Below are 26,580 nucleotides of genomic sequence, written 5' to 3'. Positions count from 1 at the left end.
AATCTAGTTAAATGTTTTCGGTCTTAATACAATAAATTTTAAAAGCATACCATTCTAAAAGAAATTTTCAAATTATTTCCCCTCTACAGGTTTTTAATGCGATAAACTAAGTAATATCGTTTATAACTTGTATCATATTTAGTGATTTAGATGCAGATTTGTCAATTATACGCTTTTTCAAGTCGTCAGGATTGACAGGTTTTATTTTATATACATTATGTTTTACGTAAATAATAATCTAGAGAAGATTATTTTTGCTAAAAATAAGGGTGTTTGGACCCAAAAATAATAATTTAGAGCAGATGATCCGGAGGGAGACGTAGCTGGCCATTCAATAGAATGGCCCATCCAGTAATCTGGAAATATTTCATTTAAAATTTGCGTCTTCTTAGATAACAGTGAGGTGGCATCTCCATGTTGTTGAAACCATAAATTATCTAATTGTTATCCAAAGTTTTCCTGGATATTTGTTAAACCCTTATATATTTTCCTGTTATGTCTTTCTCGTTAAATTTTACATTAAAATCATGTATATTAATATCATACATTTTGACCACTTTTCTATTTAAAAAAAAAACAACAAAAGAGCTGGTTCAATATTGTGGATCCAAAATGGCGGACAAAAATGTCAAACATCATAAAGTAGTAATTTTGTTACTATGTAGATCCGAACTTGTTTCTACCTCCTAGTATCTCTCTAGTTTTGAAATATGAAGCCGTTTCCATTCTTTAATGTCACTCTGTAAGATTTAAAATAACCTTTATAACCACAATTAAGAGATAATTTCTTTTTTTAATTTAAATCAATGTTGCTAATTTAGAAATTTAATAAATCAGGCTTATAGAATTATGTATGTATGGATATGTTAATTTATATTGTACTAACCTATTTACATCAAAAATTAATTTAAATGTCAGGAAAAGATTTTTGAAAGTATATGTTTGGAGTGTCGCTTTATATGGAAGTGAAACTTGGACGATCGGAGTATCTGAGAAGAAAAGATTAGAAGCTTTTGAAATGTAGTGCTATAGGAAAATGTTAAAAATCAGATGGGTGGATAAAGTGACAAATGGAGAGGTAATGCGGCAAATAGATGAAAGAAGCATTTGGAAAAATATCGTTAAAAGAAGAGACAGACTTATAGGCCACATACTAAGGCATCCTGGAATAGTCGCTTTAATATTGGAAGGACAGGTAGACTGCAAAAAGATTGTGTAGGCAGGCCACGTTTGGAATATGTAAAACAAATTGTTAGGGATGTAGGATATAGGAGGTATACCGAAATGAAACGACTAGGACTAGATAGGGAATCTTGGAGAGCTGAATCAAACCAGTCAAATGACTGAAGACAAGAAAAAAAATTAACCTATCAAACGATTAAATCATGAAATTCGGTGTAGTGACTCCAGATGATAAAAAGGTTGAATTTATAAAATATTTTTATAAATTAGCTAACGCAGCGATAATATATTAATTTATTTCGAAAAGTGTTGGACAAACTATTTTAAGCTTATTGAGAAATAATAACATTGGAAAATAAAGAAAACTTCACGGCTAAATCCTAAATTTTGGTTATTATTAGTCAATATATAGTATAACTTTACACAATTTATAGTTATGACGATCTATTTGAGCAGTCGTATGTGGTATGTTATACTCGTACCTAAATTCAGAACACCTCTGCTCAGTTCTTTTTTTTTAAGTTAACGCTCTACTCGTTTCAAATCAATTGTCCAATTCTTTTACTGTTAGATTAATTACATTTTATTTTATCAATCCACCCGATTTAAACATGTTTATTATTTTTTCTATTTTATTATTATTTTTCTATTGATAACTTTGTTATTTTTTAAAATTATATCTCAAGCATAGGAAAGATATTTTTAATTAAAAAAAACGAAAGAATAATAATGATAAAGTTCAAAGCATAACTAAAATATCCCAAAGTATTGTCAATTTTAATTTTAAACAGGTTTATGTTATTTTAATATAAATACTATCGCAATGCAGAGTTAGTAAAGTTTAAATAATAATTAATATAATATTTAAAATTTTAAGTAGTACGGTTAAAAATAGTTTTTACTTTTGTCATTATTGTTTTATACATCTGGCGGTAAGTTAAATCTTTTTCGTCATTACAATGATAAAGAGTAAACTAGTGTATATAAAATATTATAACTACTTCCAAATCTCTCATCAAAAACAATACAGCCTGAATATTTATAGGAAATATATATCAAACGTAAAATGATGTCTTTGAATATTATTGTCTACATGTTCTTATATCATCTAAAAATTTCAGCGAGAGTGATAAATTATTAGGGAAAGATTTATAAATATTTCAATTCATTTCGTATCACAAAGAAAACAAAATTAGGAAGTTCATTATTTATCTGTGTCTACTTAAGATTATTCTTAGAATTAAGAAAGTGGACAATAAATCAGTGATTGAATTAATTAATGACCAGTTTTGTATGACAGAATGAAAGTTTTATTGTATTCAAAGGACAAAAAAAAACTGAAGGATGTTCGTTAAAGATGTTTTATTTTTATAAAAATTGATTACACGGTAATAAAAAAATTTAACTCAAATGCAGTAAAATTTTAATAATTTTGAGTACTTATCAATATATATTCTTCAATGGATAAACAAAAATAATAACAATAAACATCTAAATCTTTTCTATTAAGGTTACGTCACTTTTTGAGAACATAATCTTTGCAAAAAAGCAGCATGTTTTACTTATACAGGTGTGCCATACAGCCACTTAATTTTGTAATGTATTATTATTACCATATTAGTATAACTCATTTATTAAATAAAGATTGTTAGCAATTATAAATTGTTGAAATGCTGACAATGTCCACTTATGGTAAAATGTTAGACTTTGTAATGGCATTTTGCCATCTGAATGAAAATCAAAACAATTGTATGATTTCGTAAGTGCTTGGTATTTTAATTCTAAATGCATCATTGTGTAATTAGCATTATAATAAAACAATATGAAAGTAATGGATGAATGTGATTTTAAACGTTGGAATTAATAAATAAAGAACCGAGGCAAATGTTGTAAAGATAAGTGCAAAATTTTCTGAATGATCAGTAGGTTAACATGTTGCGTGCAAATAATAAATATGTGCCGGCCTCCGTGGCGCGAGTGTTAGCGTCTCGGCCTTTCATCCGGAGATCCCAAGTTCGAATCCCGGTCAGGCACGGAATTTTCATACACACTACAAATCATTTATCTCATCCTCTGCAGCAATGCGTAACGGTGGATCCGGAGGTTTAAAAAAAAAAAGAGAATAATAAATATGTAATCAACATTAAGAGCACAATTATTAATGAAAATAAGAACGTTAATAGACGAATGCTAAATAATAATTAGGAATGCTGTTTTATCAGTTATTAAAATTTACAAAGTGAATAAATTCCACATTAAATAATGCGTTCGAATAATGTTTACATTACTGCTAAAAAATATTATTAGACGTATTTTTATAATAAAGTAGTAACATATTTACATTCTGTTCGTTGAACAATAAATAGATGTTTTGAACATTTTATTTTACTTCCTTGTACAAAGTAAAGGAAGTATTGAGATCGCGAAAAATTACGGATTTCAACGAAATATCCATTTTGACCATTCCTGAATCCATTTTGACTAGTTTCGGCGTGACATCTGTACGGGATGTATCTGGCTTAACGTAAAAACGATTAGCCGTAGGATGTTGAAATTTTGGATTTAGAACTGTTGTACCTTTTATTTGTGCACCTCTTTTAATTACAATCGACTGAAACAAAAGTGTCCAAAAAGCCCAAAATCCAAAAAAAATTGGATTTTGGACTTTATGTTAACTGCAGTAATAAGCGTTCTTTGAGAACTTTTCAACAAATTATCAAAAGTGGTACTTATTTTCATTGGTTCCAGAGTTATAGCTAAATAAAATTTTAATTAATCAAATATTGGGATCTTACAAGGAGAAAGCACATCGGTTCCAATCTGACTTCTTTTTTTTTTTAACTTTTTTTAATTTAAATATATTGATTTATTAATAATTATTAACCTTTGATTGTAAAAAAAAATTATGATAAATAATAATCCAATAACAATAAAAAAATTTACAAAAAAACATGAACAAATATCAGAAGTTTTTAATGAAATAAAATGTTATGTACTTTTCATTATAAAAAAATGTGTGTATGTGTGGGTATATGTGTTTAACAGGTGTCCACATCAGATTTTTCTGATTCAGATACCGTAAGTATTTATCTAGTGTTCATAAAAAAAATGAGTAGCGATTGTATAATTTTTATAAGTCTGTAGGATGAATTTAAAGAAAATTAATTAAGATTAATAATTACAAAGACCTACCTTATTTAATAGACACTAAAAAAAAACTAGTTAAAAATAGTTTGAAATTATCATATTGAGGTAAAATAATAAGATCTTACCGATTACAAATTTAGCAAAAACAATGATCGATAGTTACATAGACCGACCTTTATAAAATATATATTGAAAATCACATTTGAAAGGCTGTTCAAACATTATTTGAACCTGCTAGAAGCAAATTCAAACCTGCCAGATAAAAAAAAGCCTGCGTATCGAATCACAATTCTTTGTAATTAAACATATGCACGAGATACTTTTTGTTTTTATGAAACTTTAGATTACAGAAAACACTTTTTAAATCAATTATGTATTATATTGACGTGAAATATCTTAATATGATAACACTACTTTCGTTAATGTAATATTTATGACCGCAGATTAACAAATACTAATTCAATAATCGGAGGATAATAATACCCGAGTATGAAAACAAATTTTCGATAGAAAGAAAATCTTTATTCAATGATACTGTTACATATATTTTGTTCATGACGTTGATGCAAATTAAATTTAGATGGATTGATAAAGAAAATTATAAATTGTAACGAGAAAAAGGAAGTTTTTTTAAGGTAAAGGTTTTTAAAATCTAAAGCTAAAAATTAAAAGAAAATTTAAAAAAATTAATCGAAAAAACATAAACATTTTATTAAAAATAAGAAAGAATTACGTCTGATCGCACCAAAATTCAAAATTTAAATTGAATTCCTTGGCCATAATTTTTTAACGTTAAGGTAAATCATAATACTACTGAACGACATCAATTTGTAGGTCTTAAAGGTCTCGGCACTAATTTCTTAAAAACAATTATTTAAATTATTGTTCAAAACTAATAAATCATCAATCAACCTAAAAGTAGCATTAAAGAGGGGACTATACAAAACTTGGGACATCCAACTAAAGGAAAAAGATTGGGCTACCCTCACCATCAGAAAAATACGGTACTGGTCCTCAGGTTAACGGGGGAGGTGGGCTACAACCTTCTGGATGGATCCAGAGAACGAAATTCGGCCGTTCTACTAATTCCAATATTTTTAATAAATACGTGGACAGCCGTCATTTAGACGTTGCATTTCCACTCTTCAAGATATGAATTACTATGTATTTTTAAGCGAATAATTTAGAAAACCCCGAAAATAAAGCGATAAATAACCAATCGATTCAAAATAATCTTTATGTAGCATATTAATATAATTTGTATAAATAATAATAATATATTTAATGTAAATATAATTAAAAATAATAGTATATAACTAATTATTATATTTATATTTAATATGTTTTAATAACCTAAAAATGGAAATTTTAAATCGGAAATACTGGGGATAAATGAAAAAACTGTATAGCGCAGGGTATTTGACATGTCTGTCCTGAATTTATACCAAATAATATATTACTGTGCCATTTTTTGATTAAAAATATATTTATTATTAAAAAAAATCTCGTGGGATGAATTTATTTTGAAACCATCATTAATTCCTTGTATTCTCTTTATTACTTCTTCTATTTACGGTACATAATAGAATATTAATTATTATTATAATTTAAAATCCTCCTTCATCTTAAGTCAAATTGAATACTAATAGCTAGGTTTTAAAATTTTTAAGGCATTTAAATACATAGTAAGGCTAAGAAATAAGGAGTTCAAACATTAGTTAACGTACCGTTGCCAGTACTTGCAGATCACTGCGTGAAATTTCTGCGCATCCAATACAGAGTTTATATACCGTGCAATTTGTAAAATTGAGCTTGTAATAAATATTAACAGTCTTACTGAGTAAAACACGTAACCGCACCTATAAATGCGATGTATGATCTGAGTAACGGATCATCACATCTTGCTCCCCACGACTTACTCGTATGTACAAAATAATTTATAGATAGATGATCTTCTTTAGTTTAGTATCACAATCTTCATCAGCATTTAAATGTCTAATGTGATTCAATTAAAACAAAAGCACATGTAACGTGATTCATTTACGTACTTATTCCGTGAAATATCATAAAAGTAAGAAATTAAGTTTACCCTAGTTAACTTTTATATTTAAAATGTTAAATAATTTTATATTTTAGAAATTAATTTCTTTTATAGCAACTTCGATTTATTCTTTATTAAGCGATGTTCATTAGTAAAAATTAAACTGAAGCTCTGTATTATTAAGCTGTATATTGAAATGCATTACATTTATTTATATACAATATACGTACATATACGTACCTGCTTTCAAGTCTTTAAAATGTCAAGATTTATAATTTATTTAAAACTTACCTAAATTACGACATTTAAGACTCGAAAATATAGAAAAAATTCAACAAGTTTCTTTATTCCTGTAATTTTTACTTTCATTTATATTAAATATTTTACCATTATATATATGATATTTTAATCAATCAACAAGTAAATTTATTTGTTATTTATTTTGGTAAACATTTCCAGCCGTAGAATTAATAACCTTTCGTAGGTGAAAACTAAAGCTTCTAATACTCGTATATTAAAAACGGTTGAGTGGAATACCATAAATTTAAGTGCTCGTTTAAAATATCGTGAGTGGAAATAGAAGCTAAAATTTGTAGCTGTAACATAATATCGTTTAAATGTGCTGTGAAAAATGATGGCGAAATTATCAGCGAGTATTGCTAATAATACGAACCGAATATTATTTTTAAAATACATCTGCCGTTTTTTACTTTGTCTGTTAGATAAATTTTTTAAATTAGCAAATAAAATACGAATATTCTATTTATATAATATATACGCGTATTTAAAATTTAATGTATATATATATATATATATATAAGTAATAAATAAGTCAAAATAATAATACTATATATGTAAATTTTGTTCAAAATCTTAAATCTCCGAAAGTTCTTCACAGATTACTTTGAAATTTTGACACAACGTTGCATTCGGATACGCACTTCTATTTGTATACCTAAGATGTCACACCTGTGACATGTAAAAACATGATTTTTTTTAAAAAAACAGCGCTGTCTGTTGGACATAAAAGCAACACACGCTAGTAATAAATATTTTACGATTACATTTCAATGTTTCCGATGTGTGTCCGCTATAGACTAAAAGAACCACTGCACCGATTTACTCAGGGGGGGGGGGGAAAGGGAGAAAGGGAAAATCTAATCAGTAAAAGGGAAGAAGGTAAAAAGGGAAGAAGGAGAGAATGGAAATAAAAAAAGGGAAAAACGGGTGAAGGAAATGGAAAGGGGAAAGGAGAAAAGGAAAAGGCGGTAAGAGGAAGGGGGAAAGGGATTTAAGGGAAAGGAAAAAGGTAGAGGGAAAGGGAAAGAGGGAGGAAAGAGGTTAAATTGGGAAAGGGAAAATGGGTGAAAGGGAAGGGAAAATGCGGGGAAAGAATATGGTAAAAATTAAAATGGGAAACGGGAAAAGGGAAAGGTTCAATTTTGTGAAGTTCCGTAATGTTCATTTTGTTAATGTTTTATCACACATTCAATTATGTTAATTTAATCTATATATATAGTACTAATTCAGAAATTATCTTATTTTGAAATACTACTCTTTTGACGAGGAAGTAAAAATGTGATTTTTATAAATTCTGGAAGCTGTAATTTTTAAACTCATTTTGAGAAAAGAAATTCCTGGAATTAATCTACTACAGACATTTTCATATAAAACTTCTGTAACGTCATTTCACTCCGTGTATTTAAAAAAGAAACAATTTATCGGCCTCTAAGTTATTAGATGACACACTATCCGATAAATTTCTCTTTTTTATCTCATTGGTATCTGATTATGTTAATATCCACTGTTTAGAAGACTTAAATACCCATATTAAGACCAATTAAGTAAACAAAAATTATTTTAGTATAAGAGTAGATAGATAAATTAATCACAAATAATATTTTATTTAACAGAACATTCTGTCAATAAGTTTTCTTCCAATCTTTCGTTCTGATTAATAATTTAAACGCCGTGTATGATATAGCAAAGAAGGTACTCTTCATGTTTTTTCTTCTAAAATTACTTTGTTTGTTTTACGTTACAAGTTTTCTTGGACATCTTAAGAAACTTAACTGAAGAACCAATTTGATCATCGATAAATTAGATACAGGCCTTATATAGAGAATAGAAAACTAATGAAAACAATTACATCCTGTCATTGTAACATTCGATGTTGCGTACAACACATCCTCAATCACAAGAACTCAATGCGGTCATAGAACTCCCTATCTCTCCCTACTCCTGAGAGCGATACGGACTACGCTCTTCCCTTGAAGAGGAAATCCTCCCTATTGTTCACTCAATTCCCACACCTCTAATACGCGTGCCTAACCTTGAAATCGTATTCTTACAATTAGTTCTGTAACATTTGAAGAAATTGATAATAAACACACAACTGATTAAACTTCTTGCTTTCTTAAAGACGTATTGTAATCTTATAAGTATCTTTATTAAGTATGAATCTAAGAAATTAATAACGTCTTACTTTATCGGATTTCTATACATTTAATTACATACATTTAATACATTAAATTACATACATTTAATTTTCAAATAATGAGTTCTTAATTTTAAAATTAAATTTACAAATTTAATACAATGGTGAATTTTTTTTAGGTTTATTACTTTTTAAGTTTTCAACACAAAATAAAAAACATTGTCATACGAAACTCAAATCAAAACTTAAATATTATATTTAATGTAAATTAATTAGATAACGATTCTTCGCTTTTACTTTTTCTTCTGCATACTGTATAAATACTTAAATATGCGTGTGTGTGTGCGCGCGCGCGCGCGTGTGTGTAATAAGTTGAAGTACCCATTGTACGAAGGTTTTTTGTATTAGATTTTGAGATATTTACAACTAGTAAAAGTATGATGACAGTTATTTTTAACCAATATGTTTTTTTTCGGGTAGTAGAGGGAAGAGGACTAGCGATTGCTTCTTGGCTCTGGCTGGTGCTAAAAATCAGTGCAGGATACGAGAACTTTATGCAATATTGTTCTTGACGCTGTTAGGTTCCGTCACTTAGTTCCGTCACTTGGCCGACGTGACCGGAAAAATAAAAGCGAATTTAATTCTTTATCGATTGATAGTAGGGTTATTTTGCCATTCAGTTTCATATTAAATGGTTAATATTTTAAGATCTTTTATAGCAGCAGTTTATTTTTTGCAGCAGTTTTTGTTGAAAGTTAAAATTTCGTTCCTAATTTTTTTGTTTCTTACTTCTTTTTCTTTTTAATTTAAGTATTTATTTTTCATTAAACTGTAATCTTTTTTTTTACAGAATGTAATCCGTTAACGTATATTTTATCAATGCACTACATTGATTTCAAAAACCCTTTATCCGGATATTTATATCAAGTTTTATTAAACATTCCAGCAAATAAGACAATGAAATTATGATTAAGATGAAAGTAGATAAGAAAGAAATTCACTTCTTCCTTAGATGATTGATGTAGTGAACTAAATTTAGATGTTTAAGTTAAATTATGAACGGCTCATGATTACAGTATGGACAAATTTGAAAAACTTGTGACGTTAATTTCATTTAATTGTCAATTTAATTTAAAATTAATAAAATTTTATTTTAATCTATTCCATTAACTGAAAAGCTTAATTTCCTTTAATATTTCACGGAAAAAAATTTCAGAAATATTCTTTACAAAAAAAGAAAAATTTACCTACTTTATATTAGTAAATCTCTCTATTTTACATTAGATAAGTAAAGCATTCCTTTACTGAGAAGAAACGGTAAATAAAATGCACTGTTTTCTGCAGAGAGGGGACATTTATTTATTGCTTTGCATTATCTGTTCTAATCTTTCTTCAGTCTGGAATGCACACAAAGCTTGCAAGGTTAAAGGAACTTTAATTAAGAAAGAATTATCTCTTTCTTGTGAATATTGTTAGAAATAATCTTCAGTATTCACGATAGAGCAAAGGGAAAACCACTCTACTCCTCATTCTCCTATTAAGTTTAAAATGATTAATGTTTTGGGAAAAGACATTTTTGAGAGTAGGTGATGTGTTATATGTTGTCACGTACAAACTGTTGCAAGGTTATTAAACAAAACATGCATACAATCAAACAATCTTTACTCGATCATTTCTTTAAACAAGAATTGTTTCCAAGAATTTAAAGAAATTAAAACTGTCCTAAACCTTAGTAAACAACTTCGATTATTTTCTCTTCTTTTTATTAATTCACTACAAGTTCGAAGCCTGTTGGAATATGAAATTGAAATTTTGTAGCGTACGAAATATGTCACGTCCGTCCGGGATTCAAACCCAGGACCTCTGGATAAAAGTCCGAGACGCTACCACTCCGCCACGTAGTTAGGCATTCTTTTATGAAAATTCGTAAGGATAAACGTATTAATTTTTTAAGTTAAATTAAATATTAATTTATTTTCAAACATGTTTCTTTTAATGCTATTTGAGTAAGGTTATGTATTTAAACAATTTTAATAATAAGAAACTTATGAGAAAACCTATTATGAACAGTTTACATGCAATATAATTTTTTTAAATATATTATCCTAAAGAGATGAAAAAGAGTGATTAGAAGGAAAAAAGTGGGAATGAAATATATATATATCAGATATTCTTATCTTCTAAACCTATTATGATAATATAGAATAACATGAAACAAATTTTTTCTTGATCGATACATTCTTGTTTTGAAAACCTGTCACAAGTAACCTAAATTGTTACAAATTAAAAACATAATCAGTTGAATAGAAAGTAATTAAGCTAATTAAATAACATACTCGCCGACAGTCACAGAAGAAAAAAAAATTTATTTTAGTACAAAATATAAATCACTTCCGATATCATATCTCAAAACAACATTAATGAGTAATGAATAACTAGAAATAAATTACGGTATAAATTTAAGATAACCGTTTTAAAATAAAACTAAAAACAAGGAATATAAATAAGGCCACATATTCTGAATATCTATTTTATGTAAATGTATGTTCCATGATTCAATATTACGTACGTATCGGCTGAAATAAAATTTTTAACAATATTTAATGTTAAAAATTTTAAATTCATAGTGTAATTAATTAAAAGTCAACTTAAGTACCTATTTCTTATATTATTTTTTTAAGATTTATGATAAGATAAAATTTTAACAATATTTTTTTTTTTTTAAATCGAACTATTTCTTATTTAATTTAATTATAATTTTAACTTATTCATATACTTTATGTTTTATCTATTATAATCAAAAGAAATAAATTTATAAATTCACATCTCTTTTAATTAATTATTTTAATGAAATAAGTTATTTGTTTAGATTATTTTTATCTGATAAAAGTCTACTTAAATTTAGTTTTTATTAAAGAAATAATGAGTAGAAATGTTAAAAGAGAAAACATCTATAACAGAACAACAGAAATACATTACAGTTAAATTATAAAGCTGTTATCTATACAAAAGGTTTTTTGGGAAATTGTTTTTAATGGTTGAATATATTTGAAGAGATAGAGTTTAATAATTTTGTGTCAAATATATTTTTATTTTTTTAGTGGGTGAAAAAATCGACTATCATTATTTTCAGAATATTAAAATCATAACCATAAAACATTGATTATAATTCGACAATTTATAATTGTATCATACCTAGTGAAAATGTAAAAGAAAAAAATGAAATCGCAAAAATAATTTGATAAAATTTAACGATTCCGGACAAGGTTTTATATAATTGATTTTTTTATTTTAGGAAGATGAGATCTTGGAAAATTCAAAGGTCATAAATAAATATTCTCATAACCTACTGAGAAGTTATGAAATACAATAAAAAGAATTTAATGGCTATATTTACATTTTAAATCGAGAAATTCTAACTTCCTTTAAAAAACTTGTAACTATTTCGTTCATCATGATAAATAAATAAAATTATTATATTTATTCTCGTCAATTGAAAATCAATTTTTGTATTGTTGATTATAATTTACTTTCATTGAAAGAATTAACCGCAAAAAATATTATGGAAATTAATAAGTAATAATAATTACAGGCTGATAATTTCAGTTTTATCTGAAATCTATCATTAAATACGAGTTTTTTTTATTATTAATTAAATATATACATAAGGTCAAAGGTCGGGTTGTTCGTGTAGATATGAAACGTTATAATTGTAACGTGCAAAATTGATAAATTTTACCAGGATTCAATAAACTAGAAACATTCGTATGAAAAAAGAAGACTCCGCCCGAAGTTCGGAATTTTAATAATTATAACTATTCCGTGAATTAGAGATGGTGTTAAATAAAATTAAGCTAATTAAAAATTATTGATTAATGCCGACGCGGTAACAGAAAATAACATCAATTAATTTCATGCCATTCACTTATATTTAAAACAACCTAGCTGTCATTAATGAACCTGCTGAATTTAATTATGTGGTATTTCAGAGGATAGTTGGAATTACGAAAAACAGCAGATGATATCGCCTCAATGTTTACAAACAGAATCAGTAAGACGTAAGAATTAGACTCCCACTTTAACATTTAAAGGGATTTCAATATGTAACTGCTCGCATCCGTGAGTGTGCCTTCATCGAGTGTGAAGCAGGCGCTGTTGTTTCAGATGGCTACAGAGAATGACGATAGAAGGAAAAACGTTTGAGGCTAAAAACGAAGCAAAAGCTTGTTGTGGTAATCATAACAATCGGTTAAAGAAACTCCAGATGATTTCTTATGCTGTCATTATATTTACTTTCTTGAGTATACAAGAATAGAACTTTTTTATAAGCATAAATAAAGACTTTTAATATCTCGTTTAGGATGGTCAGAAATATGATGTTTAAAATCGATAACGATAAAACTTAGAAAGTATACAATCAGGTTTAATAAATAAAAGTTAGCCTATTTGTTAATCAATAAAATTTAATATTTGTACATCCCTTAAAATAACAACAATACAAAATAAATATTTTTCTGAGGAATATTTTCTATAGAAGTTTAATTACAGAAAAATGGGTAAAGGAAGACGATATCAAAAGACATTCAGACTGTTCTTCAGTTTATAGGAGCAAACACAAGAGTGGTTTGATTTTACATTCGACTCGTCAAAATAATAAACCGCAGGAACAAAACATTAAACACATTTTTATTCTAGGATATATATAAGAAAAAAAGAAGAATTGCAGTAAATGTGCAGAATACTGCACATTTACACACATTCTGCAGTCTTCTGTTTACAGTTAAGAAAACTGTATAACAGAAGCTGTTAAATAACGAATTCAATATTGTATATTTTACTTCAAGGCATTCTAATTCAATTTAAGTATTATGTACTGTATAATGCATAATCTCATTTCTTCTATTTTCTGTTCCATCCGAAACGGACAATAACATATTAGAAAAAAAAATGTAATTTTGCTCTGCGCCTAAAGGGGCGGAATGACAAAACATATTCAGTTTTTAGCGGTGGAAATTAAAAACGGTAATGATTCATGAAAAAAGTTACCTACGATTTATTTTGTAGGGAGAGAGGTAATTTATGATGAAGTTTTCTTGTAAACTATCATATATTTTAATAATATATAAATAAATAAATTAATATAAAAGTTTAAAAAATTAAAAAAAAACTATTATTTCTGCTGTCACAACCAAAATTACCTTTCAAGAAATTTGTTGTATTTTTCTATGTTTACCGTGTTAAATGGCAAAACTAAAAAAAATGTTCCAGTTAAAGATGTACAACCAATAAAACGTTACTTTCTTTTTTTGAAGTTGGAGGGGGTGAATTATAATAACATTTTTTTAAATTGTTTTTAAAAGTTTAAATAAAAAATATTTTTTTAAATATTAAAAAACATCTGATGTGCACAACACTTCCTTGTACGCCTATTAAACTACATTTACCCATTTTTTTTTTAAATGGAAAGTACATAAAATCTTATTAAAAAAAAGAAAAATATCAGAAGTTATTAATTCTGATATTTTATATATATATATTTTGTTATTATTGAATTATTAATCATTATAAAGTTTTTTACAATGAGAGGTAAATAATTATTAATAAATCAGTATAATTAAATTAAAAATCTGATTCGAGCCGATGTGCCTTCCCTTTCAAAGATCCAAATATTTCATTAATTAAAGTTTTATTTGGCTACAACTGTGGAACAAATGAAAATAAGTACCACTTATGATATATCGTTGAAAAGCTCTCAATGAGGGATTATTACTGCAGTTCAGAAAAAGTTCAGAATCCAAATTGTTTGGATTTTGGGTGTTTTTTGGACACATTTGGTTTAGCCGATTGCAGTAAAAAGGGGAGGTGCACAACTAGATGTTACAACAGTCCTAAATCAAAAATTTCAACATCCTACAACTTTTTCAGTTATGCGAGTCACACGTTAACTGAGTCATCCTTCAGTTTTTTGTTATGCGAGATATATACTAACGCACTTACGTACATATGTGCATACATACGTACGTACAGACGTCACGCCGAAACTAGTCAAAATGGATTCAGGGATGGTCAAAATGGATATTTCCGTTGAAATCTGGAAATCGAAATTTTTCTTGATACAATACTTTCTTTACTTCGTACAAGAAAGTAAAAAAATCAATATTTTTAAGATTTGATCGATTCCTTCCCAGTATTGCCCCCAAAGTATTTCTTGGGGTCACTTGCAGTACTACTATACCCAGGCAGATATAAAAAAAAATCGGTTAAAAAATATACAATTATTAAAAAAATAACTTTTTTTGATTTACTGGGGATGGAAGGAATTTTGGAGAAAAACCTTTATAAAAATGGAAGCATGTGCAAATGTAAAATATAAAATATGTGCTTAATATAAAATGGAGGTTATATTTGAAAAATTTGAGAAAATTTACCCTAAAACATTACCAACAAATTGCCCATTATATACGAGTCTGAACAAAAGTTCATCAAAATCAGTTAATCCAATCAAAAGTTATTAAACTTCAAATACGCCAACATACGTACATACGAACATTACCATCCACTTTTTCATTTTTTGGGATCCCTGGGTCATGAAGCGTTGAGAAATGCAAAAATATTCGTACCCCAATTTTTGACTGATACTTTCCTCCTTCTTGTAGAATAGCTATAGAGCTATGTTACCAGGAAAGTAAAATTTCACCTCATTGCATAGATTATTACACTAGTTCTTAATCAACCTTCATTTATCATGTTTCATTTTTTCGATGCCAAGTATAAGGTAAATTATACTTGGCGTTAAATATTACAGTACACGATATATTTCCTGCATTCCACTTATAAATGCTATTCCGTGAGATAAAACAGTAGTAATTTGAGAACTGTGGGATGTGTAGTCTTACTAACTCACCAGTAACATGTTATATAAGATGTATTTTTATATAGACCCGAGTTATTATAGTCGAACCAGCTAATTATTGTTTAATGTCAGAAAATCCAACAATAAACTATGTAGTAACAATATTATATATAAAAATATAACAGATATTTGTAATATATTAATATGACAAAGTTATAGTTCAAAGCGAAATACAAATAACTACTGATGATAAACTTTTTCATTTTTTATAAAAATAAAATGTACAATCCGTTTTCCCCAGACGAAATAATATGTTAAAAATATCACCTGGGAGAGGGCCATTCAATGAGACCCCCCACGAAAAGAAACAGTTAAGTGTTATAATAAATAATAGAATCGCTCATGCTAATGAATGTCACAAGAAAAGTCAAATAAACATTCATTATGTCAAAAGCACTATCATCACTCGGTTTTGTAACTTTTCCAATCTATCGACAACATATGTTCACACCTACATGTCCAACATACTCAGTCCACACGGATTGTCTTTTATCAAATAGTAGATAAAGACAGGTATATAAACGAACGAATGAAAACAGCGTTAAACAGTAATAGCATTAAAACAAAACAAATAAGCGTTAAAAAAATAGACAATAGTAAAAAAAAATTCGAAAAAAATAGTCACAAGAAGTAGTGCCGAGGGAAAAAAAAATTAGTGTCTTCAACGACCATCAGTAAGGTCCAGCACGTGAACCCTATTTCAGTCTTCTAATGTCATCCCTATTATCTAGCAGATTCAAAGCAAGGGGATTTACATTTATATTTAGTCTAACCATGTAATTAGAATTGAAACAGGTAATTTCATCCCGAACACACGGGACCCCCGTAACGTTTTATTTAAAAATAATATTAAACAAATTTTAAAAACTTGTTTTTTACTTTTTGATCATACATTAATCAAATTATTATCATACATTGCATGAGTTTAATTAGTAGGTTAATTTGAATTTCAAAAGATAACATCATATATTGAAATTTCTATATATAATATTAAAAAAAATTTCAATCGAACATTTACTATACAAAGTAACGAAATAGTGAAGTTTTTATAGTGAGATTTTTATTTCATTTTCTTAGTAACTGTGTAAAATTTCATCAATCGACAATGTCAGGAAGTATGTTAAATTATTACACTTGCATCCTTCATTTACCCCCGTACAGGGAGATATTTGCAAAAGTAATGGTGATGTATTGTATTGTCACCCGACCTTAGTAACCGTGCAAAATTTAATCAATAGGCAATGTCAGGAAGTATGTTAAATTAAGAATGCAAGATTTAAGGACAAACATGAAAAAAAAACATTGCGAGTTAAAGAAAAGCAAGTAAAAGAAAGAAATTTTTTGTCTTAGAAAAGCTTTGTCTACTGATAAAAATTTCAGATACAATTGCACTTATTGCACGCCTGAACATAATAGATAATGTGTATGATGAAGTTAATGAGGTGGATGTGATTTCATATAAACGAAATTTCAAATAATTCGTAACACACACGCGCGCGCGCACACACACACACACACTACGAAATAAATGGAGAAAAACACTAGTTTAATTTTAATGTGTTATATTTTATACGTATGCTACAGAAAAATGACATAGTAGATATTTTGTAATATAAAAATAAGCTAAAACTTATTTATTGCACATAAATTACAACAATTAGTTTAACAATCCGTTGCTAATAAATCAATTGTTAAATTATAATCCCGTTATAAAGAAGGTTCCATTTCTTTAAGAGTTATATTTTAAGTCTCTTCTTCACAAGACGAAATCAGTTATATGCTATAAAAAAAGCATCATCTTTATCGCCTAATTTTTGTGTTTTAATCTTTAAAAAATGTCTGTAGGGTTATGGAAGATTATCTATAAAAACTATCATGTTTTTCACTTTTTATTGGTGAAAATACAACGTTATTTATTAAGAATGAAATAAAAAAAATTGAGGTTTAAATAAATTTAAAAATAATTTATACTTATCGTTTAAATATAAAAGCTTTCTGTTTGTAAGTTTCATTGTGGTGGCCATTTAAAATTAAAATCAACCATTTATTTCATCTCTAAGAAAATAGAACTTTTTTTTTTAATAATGGGATTGATTTTAGAATTCTAGTAATTAATAATGATTATCTTTAGCAATAAAAGGAATTTTTCACCTGTTATACCATCATAATTTGTTCATAACAGTTATGAGTACGAATATATAATGTAATAATATATAATATAATGTTGTGATTAAAGCCGAAGTAACACTTTAGTTCAGGTTTTTGTCAAAATAATTTTTTTTAATTCATCTTATTGCGTAATGCGCAGAGCCTACTTTATTTCTATTGATTTTTTTCTTTTATTTATTTACTTTTATATGACACTTTGTAAGTTAAATTATACCCAGATAGGCTATTTCTTCGTGTAGGGTTATAGAATGACCCTATGTCCCTACAATTGTAGGAACTTAATTAAAATAAAATCCACATTTAAAAAAAAAAAATTAATAAATAAATAAAATTTAAGTTTTTCGTCATAAAAAACTCACAAAAAAGAAACAGCACCAATTGTTTATTTTTTTATTTATTACGAAACTAATAAAAAATATCTCTTTTAATGTAATACCTCAAGTAAAAATGCAACAAAGAAAAATAAAATAGTAAAAGTTTCGAACTTATGAACTTTTTTGAAAATTGTTTTAAAAACATCCCGACGGTACAAAACATTCAGCTGTATCTCTTCTGCCCGACTGGAGCAGCAGTCAATTCAATAAAGATCTTTTAACCTGGCATTTAATTAATTAATTAATATATATATATATATATATATATATATATAGAAAGAGAGAGAGAGTTTATTTTAGTGAGTAATTTATTTAATTTGATATATCCTGAATACATCGGATTTTCTTTTTCAAAAATTTAGGCTGGAAATAGAAAATATATTTTTATTTACTAAAATGTAATGTAAAATAATTTTTTGTTGGTCGGTTGCAGACAGCTTTGTCCAACAGAGCTTTCATAATATTTCTATGATTATCAGAATAATATGATAATAATCTTCAGTCTTCCTTCTTCCAGTGCAATAATGCCATAACCGGTATTAAAATTGTTGTAGTCTAGTACATATCATGTGCATTTCTTTAAATCGAATCTGCATAAAAATACAAATAATTTTTCTGATCTTATTTTTAATATAAGAAAAGCGTTTGATCAAGTTCATTCTGGTGTCTAGTACGAATCCCAGTATTTATACTAATAATTTCGTCAATAATGTCGCGATCCAGTTATTGTGTGAAAAATTTTTGGATCGATTAAATTACTTCAACATAAGGGAATAACGTTGTTTTCAAGATAATGACGGTAATAAGCTTTTGATCATACCACCATTTAATTATTGTTTTGTCTTTGGTAACGTCATTTATACGTTATTGCAAGGAAGAATCGTTTATCATTAAAATTATACAAGAAATTAAAATTTAGTTAAAAATACAAATTTATTGCAATACAAATACATTTAGCTAATAAATTAAATTAAATTTTTATTAAGTGTGTTTGGAAAAATAAGAGAAAATAATGAATATATAAGGAAATAAGAACTGTTTCTAACTATTGTTTTGAAAACTAATTTTAAAGTGGGAAATAAATAAACGGTTGGGGTTGGAAATCTTACTGTGACGTAAAAGTACGAAGAATGTTGGAAAGAGAAAAAATAGATATCACCTATAGATTTAAGAAAAGCGAGTGATAAATAAGAATGAAAAGTACAAGAAAAGTAATGTTCTTTGATGAGTTTTATGTACTGTAATTACTCATTGAATAAGCAGAAAAAATCAAACATTTCCTATAATAATTTGTTCGAAGCTCAGTAGAATTTTCATCGTAGACTAATGTTTTAAAGGAGCTAATTTTATACAAATACATTTCAAAATTTCCTTTCTGTTAATCAATATCAACTAACAATAAGAAAAAAAAAACAATTAAACATTTTTCGACTTACCTGTTGACCTTTGTTTTTTAGAGCAGAGAATTAATCTAAGTTTCCTGTAACAAAACAATAAAAAATATAATAATATATATATATATATAAATATTAAATTACCTTACTGTAATACTTTCCCACAAATAAAATGGAATGTAGGTACTTATTGGTCTATAAAAAATAAAAGTTAATATAAACTTTCACTGTTCGTGAGAAGTGTTTTAGAAATGTTATGGCTAGAGAATTTCAAGGATGACCTGCTGCACTGTTAAAATAGCCTCAGGAAAGGTATCTTACTTATTTCATAAACATGCTTGTATTATTAAGTATTTGAATTTAAAGGTCTCATTATATAAGTTAAAATAAGTAAACTCTTCCGAAATTATACAATCTGATGCAATTTTTTCTAGTATTAGTATAATTTTATAAGTTTAATAGCCTGTTAAAAATTTGTGTAAGAAATTAAAGCGTAAATAGAATTTATTTTACATTATATTATGGAAGATTATGGAAATAAATACGGATAGAATTTATTTTAAAAAATTTTGATAAATCTCGGTGCAGTTAATATTTATAGGTAAAGTTAGATAATTGGTTGCCTAACATATTTTTAATAACAGTAGATTTAAATAAATTACTGTATATATTTTACAAAGAAAGGTTTCATCATACTTACTAAAAATTATATCATTAATCAAGTAAGAAAATTATTTTATTAATTTGTAGTTTCAACTGCTGGAAATAAAATTTTAAAGGCAATATAAAGTGAATAATAATAAAAGCCATCAAATTTGCTATTTAAATAAATAAATTTCTTTTTAAATTTTTCAGTATTTATATTTTTGTTTTTATAAATTAATAAGCCGCCATTTAATTAAAAAAGAATAAAAGAAGTTAAAAATATAACTTTATACTTTTCATTTAAACAACAAAAAAATTGTTGAAATAAGTATTTATGTGATTTTTTTTAAATATGCAATATTAATTTGCATTATCAATATATCTGCTCAGTAAAATATAACGATTAAAACTTTATTTTATTCATTCATTGCAGATCCTTAAAGAACTCAAAAAATTATTAAAATATGGGAATAAAATTCTATTTGTCTTATACTGTTACCAGTAATCTTTGAAGTTTGTCACCAATAACTCTTTCTCAACAAAAAAATAATTTTTAAGTGATTCTTTTAAAAAAAAAGTTCAAAAACCTGTGTATTCTTCATTATAATACAAAAATTATGTAATAATTACAAATTATCATTACTATGTTCAAATCATTAAAATATCAATAAACTGTATTGCTTTCATTTACTGATATTAAATGTATTAAGTGTAATAGGAAAAAGAGTCAGGTGAACGTTGTAGTTAGAGTGAATTACAGTGTGGATGTAAAACAGAGACTAAGATAAAGGGAAAATGAAGGGCTTGTGGCATTTGAAATGGGGCATGGAGAGTAAAGAAAATTAAGGAGCGTGTTCAAAATGAACAAGTAGAGAACGAGAATAGAAGCTTAATCAGAAAATTTAGGATAGAAAAGGTGATTGACTGCGACGTATCGTGAGAGGAGAAGGATTGATTAAAACATTAGTACTAAAAGGATCGGTAATAAAGTGAAAAAAAGAGGACGAAAATGATTAAAAACTATATACGAACTACGCGTAAAAGGAAGTAGAACTATCAAGAATTCAAAAGTTCAGCTGAAACAAAAGGACAATGGGGACGGGCATGGACTCTACCTAAGGATTTATAACCCTGTAATATACGATTAATGTATTCTTTATGCTTTTTTCCATCAAGTCTGAAGCTTTCACGTGGAATTATAGTGTTGAAATTTTAGTAAAATTTTATATAATTTTAGTATTTTATGTAAAATACCATGCATTTGAAATTCGAATACCAGAACATCTGAATAAAAAATGAAGTGCGAGCACTCATCAACAAAGTTCAGAATATTGTATAAGTTGTATGTTAGTACGAGAGGTGGATCAAAAAATAAGTTACACCCTTTCTGTGTTCTTGAACTGAAAGGGATATATTAATGTCTTGTGGTGGCACCACTGGTTGTGTTGTCTTCACACTCCCCCAGCAGCAATTCTTTACGACATTAAGTACGTCTGTATTGTCGTTGCCCATACGGCTTGTCCTCTAGAGGTTTCGTTCAGTATAGAAATGAGTTCAGTAGTCCGATTTTTGTGGGCAAAAAATCCAATTGTGAAATTCATCGCCAAATTGTTGAGGTATACGGTGAGAATGCAGTGTCACGCCTCATGATCACAAAATGGTGCCAAATGTTCAGAAACAGAACAAATGTGAGTGACGAACTGCGAGCTGGGCGTCCTTTAACTGCAAGCACGACGGAACGCGTGAAAGAAATGATCTTGAGTAACCGGCGCAGTAAAATTAGAGAAATTACAAGTGAACTTAACATCAGTTAAGTGTTAACGATTATTTACAATCAGCTTGGTTACCGTAAGATGTGTTTGCACACATCTGTTGACCGACAACCACAAACATCAACGCTTTGTGTCTGCTCTTTCTTTTCTTCAACATTATTTCAGGACTTGTCCATAGTTTTGAAACAAATCATCACAGGGGATGACAACTGCTGGGTGCTTCATTACACTCCTCTGACTAAACGAGCATCACATGAATGGAGACAAAAATTCGCCGCAGCTAAAAAAGTGAAAACACCCTCACGTGTTTGAAAGGTTATGCTGACAGTCTTTTTCGATACTGAGGGAGTTGTTTACAGTGAATTTATGCCCCGAGGAACAACAATAAATGCAAAATCTTACTGTGAGATTTGAAAAAATTGCGTAAAGCCATTAAAGATAGAAGACCTGGAAGAGTGAGCGATGGGGTCAGTTTTCTTCACAACGCAAATGTAACAAAGGAGTTACTGCAAAAATTCAAATTGGATGTGTGGTCTCATTCGCCTTACTGCCCTGACCTAGCACCCTGTGGCTACTGCTTGTTTGGTCCTCTCAAACGAGACCTGGGAGAGGAGCGTTTCGCTAATGATGATGAAGTGAAGGAAGTGGTCCTTAAATGGTTGAAGTAAATTGGACGAATTTTTTGTTAGTGTGGAGTTGAAAAACTTGTCACAAGGTATGAAAAGTGTTTAGAAAACCTTGGTGATTTCGTCGATAAATAGATAGATATGTAGTTTTTTGTTCAATAAAAAAAAGTTGTGTTATAAATATGTGTATTTTTCATAGAGGGGGTGTAACTTACTTTCTGATCGTCCCTCGTATATTAAGTAAATTCTTTACATTTTACAATCTCATGATGGTATCTGTAACCCATTAAAATATTTATATAAATAAATTCGAATATAGATTTTTTGCCATAACTTACTGTATGTTACAGTTGGTTTGTATTTTCAATATTTAAAGTTAAAATAGGATTTTTAAAACAGCACACTTCTTAACGAATTTATAAGTAATTTTTATCATTGCTAATATTGCTAATAATATAATTTTTTAATTTTTTTGTGTCCTCTCCATCAGGTTAAAAAATTGTTAATTTTACTTTTACCCCTATGCTAGATAACCATATAGTTTTTAACAAAATGTGAAGAATGATTTTTTTTTTTCAATTAAACGGGAAACAATTATATCTTCTTTGGTATAATATTGGTCAATGCTTTCGTAATTTGGTCAAATTTTATTTCTTAATATGGTAAGAATTTCTTTTATTTAGTTCATTCTAGTGTTAATTATTAAATACTCTTATTAATACTATTATTAAATATTAATCCATTTCATTTTATGTAACATCTTTGTGTAAACATTTATATCATCTAGGAGGACTTTTAAAACGACCAGCATCTTAGTGAAACCATTATAATACTTAAAAAATGAAATTGATATACCTTTATTTTTAACGATTTACATTTTGTTTGCTATTAAAACAACATACAAATCTATGTTGTAATTTTATAAAACAAATACTCAAAGTGAAATGTAATTATTATTAATATTTCTTAAAGTGCAACGTAAGTAAACATTAATTACATAGCAACCTTTGATTAAAAAAGATTAAGAAGTACCAAGCTAAAGTACTTCATTAATATGCAAATACTTAACCGACAGAACACCGAACGCTAATTGCAAACCGCTGATAATAATAAAGTATAGTATTTAATTTTTGATAAATATGACAGAAATACATATATTTATAGATACGTAGTTATTGACGTATGGATGATAAAGAGCTAATACTTTGCGATGAATAAATACCTATGAAACGAATTAAAATATATATATACAATTAAAAACAAAAGAAATAGAAAATAACAAGTAAAATATGTATATCATTAATGGAACTTTAATATAAGGGTGTAGATAGAGATAAACAGAAATAGTATACAGTAACCTAACGTAAAGAATAAAAGAACATCTTGTATGTAGGAAAGGAATTAACTTGGAACTTGAGATCCACTTATCTGCTGTCACTCTATTAAATGCAAAAACACTTTTAACTAAGTTACTTCACTGATTTTCATTTCATGACCGAGCCATTACGTTGCCATTTTCGCAGCTTCTTCTTTACTCCTTAACTCCACTCAAATCTTTTTAAATGTCTATACTTCTATAAGAATATAATGAAACAGTAAAAATTAAATAACAGCTTCCAATTTATACAAAACCAGTATCATTAAATGTTTAGTGTAATATTTTATGGTAGTGGTATAGTAAAGCGACTCGTTTTAGCTACATTAAAAAGATAATATTAATGCACTTACTAATATTTTATTTTATAATATAAATTACATTTATCGTAAACATTAAAACAAGTATACCTTCTTAAGCATTACTCATGCATTGTATATGTAGCTACACTATAAAAATATAGTATTATGAATAATTATAAAATTGACAATTAAAAAATTATTTTATAAATCTGAATTCATTAAATTAAATAAGAGCAAAATTCTGAAAAATAATTTTTTCTCTAACATTGCAAAAACGTAGCTAATATCATATACATTTTACTGTGAGTAACATTTTGGAAAAACATACATCGATTTTCAAAGATTTAATTATTATATTGCATTTCCAGGATTTAAAAAATAAAAAAAAACCTAATTTGTAAAATATAGGTTAATTTACATGTAATTTTTTTTAACGAGGTCGGAATTTCATTGAGTTGTAGGTTAACTAATGTTTTTTCTTTTTAGTCACAGTAGCGTAGACAGGGAGTTCCTGGAAACTCTTATTAAATATAATATTAATTAGCGTCCACCCTCACGTCAATCTAACAACTAAAATAGACCATATACGAAATAAAATAAATTTAACTATATAGAAATTATAAATTTCATTGAGTTTTTGGTTAATTAACGATTCCTCCGCTGGGTCAAAACTGCATAGCTACGGAATCCATTCCTGAGAACTCTTAATATTAATTAGCTTCCACCCTGACTAACAACTAAAACAGGCCTTACTCAAAGTAAAATAAACTGAACTATATAAAGATTACAATAACTGAAGAGATAGCTGATAGGGATGTTTTCAGGATAAAGATAGATAATTGGAAGCAATTTAAAGAACAAAAACAGGTAAGCGGGACGGGTTTAAAATGAACTGACGAGCAGAAGAAGGCTAGTAATGAAAGAATAAAAAAAATCTGGAAAACAAGAAAGATGAAACTGATCAAGCCACGGTTCATCGCAGTCCAAAGAAGATAAAGCTTCAAAAATAGACTTAAAGGCATACCATACGCCAGTATGGTATGTAAACTTTTTGTACATTCAACTGATAAACAGACCTTCCTTTAAAGGTCCACTAGTTCTGCCATGAAAGTGAAAGCACTTCTTTTATCGAAAGTGAGTGTTTCAGCTCTCTTTTTTAGGGCAGAAAACGTAAAAATATTTAAAACATCTATGACAGCATTTGACTCGGACTGTATTTAACCATCCAGAGTCGTTCAACGATTCTTGTTAGAAGTTTTTGTACTGCAGTACTGGGTTTTTAATATTTTAAATTAAAATTTTTACATTGTTTTCTCTATTCACCAGCAGTACTTTTGGTTTTGGGGAAATTTGATGTAAAAACAATATAAAAAAACCTGTTTCAATATTTGTAATCTTAAAAATATAAGATTTATCAAAAATAAATTACATTTTTTAACCCCATTTTATATTTTTTTATAAAAGTAGATTTTTTCAGAACATATTTTTAAAGTAAATTTTTTATCTTACTAGCATATATAAATCTCTAATAAAAGAGAATGGAACAATCTGTACTTAAACTGTACCTATAACTTGTTCGAAATAGATAAAAAATAAAAATTTTAATCTCAAAAATGTGCAACTATTTATAAAAATAAATAATTTGTAAAAAAACTTATAAATGGAAAAGAAGTACATAAAATAGTGAATTTTATTTTACATTTCGGTTAGATTTTTATTCTCTTGTTTTAAAGCGTGTTAATTTAACAAATAAGAATTAGCATTCAAACCAATACAGAATGTAAACAAAAAAAAAATCATAATTTTTTATGTTAAAACATAAAAATTTTATGCAAAATTTATTTTGGTTTTTTCCATGAAATGGTCAAATATCTTTTATAAATGATGTTGCTATGATAATTTTGAAAATATGTTGATTCAATTAACATATTTTCAAAAATACGAACTCTTAACCTTTCGGTGTGAAGATAGCAATCAAAAAAAAACTAAACAAAACTTCCAATGTGGTAAAAGACAAAATGAAACGCATCGTGACATTAACTTGGAAAAAGGAAATTTCCTTAGATCAATAAACTGAAGAGAAAAATCCTTTAAGAAATTTATATTCTCACAAGGAAAACATTGAACTTTACGCTAGTTGCTTGAAACAAAAAATTAGAGAGAGTTCTAGTAAAACAAATAGCCTAATATTACATTAGATTAG

The 26,580-nt window shown here is 27.5% G+C and overlaps 1 protein-coding gene across 3 annotated transcripts in view; it reads right to left on the bottom strand.

Moving 5' to 3' along the window:
• Positions 1 to 26,580, bottom strand: part of LOC142321657 (uncharacterized) — a 361,563-nt gene that overhangs the window by 256,454 nt on the left and 78,529 nt on the right. For 2 of the 3 annotated variants that reach the window (XM_075359921.1, XM_075359920.1), the window contains exon 2: positions 19,700 to 19,743. The exons of the other annotated variant lie outside the window; for it this stretch is intronic. The gene's annotated coding sequence lies outside the window, so the exon portion shown is untranslated. The remainder of the gene's footprint in view (positions 1 to 19,699; positions 19,744 to 26,580) is intronic. 3 annotated transcript variants of the gene reach the window in all.

This window comes from Lycorma delicatula, chromosome 3 (assembly GCF_047948215.1).
Source record: "Lycorma delicatula isolate Av1 chromosome 3, ASM4794821v1, whole genome shotgun sequence".
NCBI classification, from domain to species: domain Eukaryota; kingdom Metazoa; phylum Arthropoda; class Insecta; order Hemiptera; family Fulgoridae; genus Lycorma; species Lycorma delicatula.
This window is presented reverse-complemented; position numbering and strand designations above follow the sequence as displayed.